The following is a 4576-nucleotide window of genomic DNA, read 5'->3' as shown; positions in this document are numbered from 1 at the left end:
CGTTCTGCTTCTCTAGAGGACAGTCTTCTCTCCATGGTAGCTTGTGCATAATGACATCGGTTTCCGACCATGACATATTCTGACATGTCTAGGCGAAGATATCCACATGCTCTTTCAACAAGGCTACCATTCTGCTCTCGACTCGCCTCTGAAGCGGTCCCAACTTTCATTTCCTTTCTGACCTCGGCGCTCGGAATAACGATCTTGCATCGCTCCTCGTGCGGCTGAATCACCTCCTCCTCTTGTTTTGACAACCTGGCTAATTCCAGCAGATCACAATCTTCTTCGCCTTCTCCTTCGGGATGATAGATCGGTTTGTCGAAGTCATATGAGGTGTAACCAAATTGTTATCAACGAGATCCGGAGAATTATTTTTGAATTGGAACGAGACAAATCAAAAAAAGAGAAAAATGAAAATAAACATTGCCATTTTTATTTGTTTTTAAACTGCAAAAGTAAATGAAAAACAGGGAACACCGCTTTTTGACTGAAAAACATCCATTTATTAATGATGCAGAAATGTTGCAAATTATGAACATGAGGTGGCCCTTACAATGAACCATTACGTGTCGGGCAACACGTATGGCTTTCATGCAAATAAAACTGAAAACAGAAATTATTACTCTTCAAGTAGAGTGACCGTGATGATCTTTTTAGGCCTTCCAGTTCTGGACTTCCATCCCTGGTACGCACGGCTTTATCCAACCCTCAAACTCGCAGTCACTGTCATTCTCTTCACCCATTGCACAGGCGTGATCCGAATCTTCAGCAATTGCACTCACCATTGCCTGACCATGTGCCGGCATGGGATTAGCATTAACATTCGGTGATGGCGCAAAATTGATAGCCTTGGAGTCTACCATATCCTGGACAACATTCTTGAATGCTCTACAGCCCTCAATGTTATGCCCCGGTGTTCCAGAATGAAATTCGCACTGGGCGTTCTCATCATAGTTAGGAGGCCTCTGATCTGATCTCATCGGAACCATCGCCCTCGGCTGCACCAACCCAAGATCCATCAGCTTTTTAAACAGAACAGCATATGTCACGGGTGGCCTGTCAAAATGGCGATCAATCCCTTTACCCCTCACTTGATACCCGGCTCTCTGTTGAGGTGGTTGACGTTGCTGTCGTGCTGACTGATTACCAGCAGGGGTGGTTACCGCAGCAATGTGCTGGTAGTAACGATCCCTACCGTGTCCCCTTTGGGCATACACAACACTCGATTCACCTTCATTCTTGCGCTGACCATTCCCAAAGGGCTTCTTCGATCCTGATGACGAAGCATTACCACCCTGGATCTTCCCCATTTTCAGCCAACTTTTAATTCTTTCTCCGGCCACCACAATGTCAGCAAAGTTAGTCACCGGGCATCCAACCATTCTTTCAGCAAAAACCCCCTGCAGGGTACCCATGAAGAGATCAGACATCTCTCTATCCACAAGCGGAGGTTGAACTCTGGCAGCCAACTCCCTCCACCGTTGTGCATACTCTTTAAACCCCTCACTGTTCTTCTGAGACATACCCTGCAGCTGGGTACGACTAGGAGCCATGTCAGCATTGAATTGATATTGTTTAAAGAAGGCATCGCCAAGATCCTGCCAGCTTTTGATGTCAGCAGATTTCAACTTGGTGTACCATGTAACACCCCGATAAAATAAGATAATTATTTAAATTGAGTTAATAATATATTTATTAATTTAATTTAATAATTGGAATTATTATTATTATTGGAATTACTATTATTGGGTTATTATTTTATTGGAATAAGAGTTGGAATATAGAAAAGGTCCCATTCAGTAAAAAGGTTTATTTTTTCACGTGAAAAGGAAAAAGAGACAGAAAAGTGGAAAAGGGCAAAGAGAGCCAGAGAACAAGGGTTGAAGGGAGGAAGAGCTTGAAGCTTAAAGGTTCGCCGGATTAACTCAGGTAAGGGGGGTTTATCATCGTTTAATGGGTATTATGGGATAATATGTCATGGGTAGTGATAAACCATTGAATTACCTCTGATTTGGAATAATTATGCTGAAAATTGTGAACTGTTGAGATGAACGAATTTGGGATTATAATCGAAGGGAATTCGTAGGAATTAGATGTAATAGTGTTAGAATTTGTGAAATTGAATAGGGTATGATTCGTGTTAGATGATATGAACGATTATTGTATAAAATTGGACTGTGGAAGGTTGAATTGGATAGGTTTCGTAGCAGAGAAAGCCATTGCAGATCTGGAAATTCTGGTTTCTGGTCATACGCGTATGGCACTAGGCAATACGCGTATGAGATGGCCTGGTACGCGTATGGCGCTAGGCAGTACGCGTATGGATGAGGAAGATGATGTTTTGAACGTGTTTTGGTCTCTGTTGGTACGCGTATGGAGATGTGGTACGCGTAGCATACGCATATGAGATGGTGTTACGCGTATGGGTTTTGGCTGAGAATTGGGCCATACGCGTATGAGCATAGGCAATACGCGTATGGGCAGACTTGTGATTTTCCTGAGCTGTTGTTGTGCAGTTTTTAGCTGTTCAGCTGAGTGATGTAATTTAGCTGATGTATGATATATTAGGGATCATTTCCCGTTATTTTGAGTAGTATAGGTATTAGTAGAGTGTGCTAATACTGTGGTTGTTATTTGGCATGATATGATGTGCTTATGTGATAAAATACTGATGATGTGTGATGGTATGCATGATGCTGTGAATGTATCAGTTATGTGTGCATTTGTGAATAGACTGTTTTATGGCTTAGAGTGTGAGCATATATCTATCCTTGAATTGTTGTTGATGATGTAGCATTGCTAGGTGATTAGCATGCATGTTGTGGCCTTTATGGTGGTAGCTAATTCCCATGGTGAGGAATTAGTGATGAGTTATTGTGGATTGTTGTTGATGTTTGCATGCTAGGTGATTTAGCGTGCATAGCATAGCCCTTGGGGTGGTAGCTAATTCCCATGGTGAGGAATTAGTGATGTGAGTCACTAGGTCTCAAATGAGCGGGACTAGTGAGCTTGGTAGCCGTATCTGGATTTGATCGGTGAGGTTGAACTATATGTTCACGAATAGTCGGTACCGCATGCATGGAGTCTCATTGCATAATGTATGTATGGCGTATAATATGAATGGATGTATTCCAATATTGTACATGTGCTTTATGTTACTGTTGAGTATGATGTTTGAGTTGGTGTGCCGTTACTGAACGTGTGTTATGATTAGGGTGATGAAATGTGTTATTTACTTAGCATTACATGATATTTTATAATGCTTATTATATCGATTGAGGAACTCACCCTTACAACTATGTTTTCAGGTAACGAGCAGTGATTGAGTAGAAGCTAGTCCTTGGAGTCTAGTGTAGTTCCTTAGTGGGTCATGCTCTGATAGATGTAACATCGGGACGGGATGTTTTGCTTGTTTTTCATTGATGATTGTTGAATAAGTATACATGTAATGTGGTACATGTTTTGTATTGATGTTGGATTTTATTCCGCTGCGAATTATGCAAATGTTTTATTTTGATTAAATAAATGAGCATGACAGGATAATTTGGAACATGGTGTGAAGTGTTTGTGTGACACCCTTAAGTTGCATATTTACTCTGATTTATATATGTTGTTTTAATTAAATTTGGGGTATTTTAGAAGGGTGTTACATTAGTGGTATCAGAGCATAGTCGGTCGAGTCGAGTCGTAGTTATTCTATTTCCCTGTACGGGATAGGTGTTGTGTAACCCTATCAGTACTTATTGTTTTAGCTTGTTGGGTTTTCAGAATAGAGATGGCTGGAAGAGGTAGAGACGATGCTGCGATTGTTGAGGCTCTGGGTATGCTAGCTGGAGTACTTGGAGGAAATTCGAATGTTGTGGGAATGGGAGCTGATCGTCAACTGAGTGAGTTCCAGAAGAACAATCCTCCAATGTTCAAGGGAGCATACGATCCAGATGGTGCTCAGAAGTGGTTGAAGGAGATCGAGAGGATCTTCCGAGTGACTGAGTGTGCCGATAACCAGAAGGTCAGGTTCGGTACGTATATGCTGTCAGAGGAAGCAGATGATTGGTGGGTTGCTACCCGCACTGAGTTGGAATCTGCTGGGATTGCTGAGATCACTTGGGCTGTGTTCAGGGAGAGATTCCTGAGGAAGTACTTTCCAGAGGATGTCAGAGGAAAGAAAGAGATAGAGTTCTTGGAATTGAAGCAGGGCAATCGGTCTGTTACTGAGTATGCTGCTAAGTTCACAGAGCTGTCGAAGTATTACACTCCCTATGATGAGGCTACTGGGGAATTTTCAAAGTGTGTGAAGTTTGAGAACGGGTTGCGTCCCGAGATTAAGCAGGCTATTGGGTATCAGCGGATCAGAGTGTTTTCTGACTTGGTTGACTGTTGCAGGATTTTTGAACAGGATTCCAAGGCTAGAGCAGAAAGCTATCAGCAAAGGGTTGATAGGAAAGGCAAGAATCAGAATGATCGTGGGAAACCGTATGCAGCTGGCAAAGGTTTCCAGCGACAAAGTGGGATGAAGAGGCCTAGTGGGGGAGACTCTAGTGCTCCTGCTAAGTGTTACAGATGTGGTCAGGCTGGA

This window comes from Lathyrus oleraceus, chromosome 4 (genome assembly GCF_024323335.1).
Source record: "Lathyrus oleraceus cultivar Zhongwan6 chromosome 4, CAAS_Psat_ZW6_1.0, whole genome shotgun sequence".
Taxonomy (NCBI): Eukaryota; Viridiplantae; Streptophyta; class Magnoliopsida; order Fabales; family Fabaceae; genus Lathyrus; species Lathyrus oleraceus.
Note: the sequence above shows the minus strand (reverse complement) of the source record.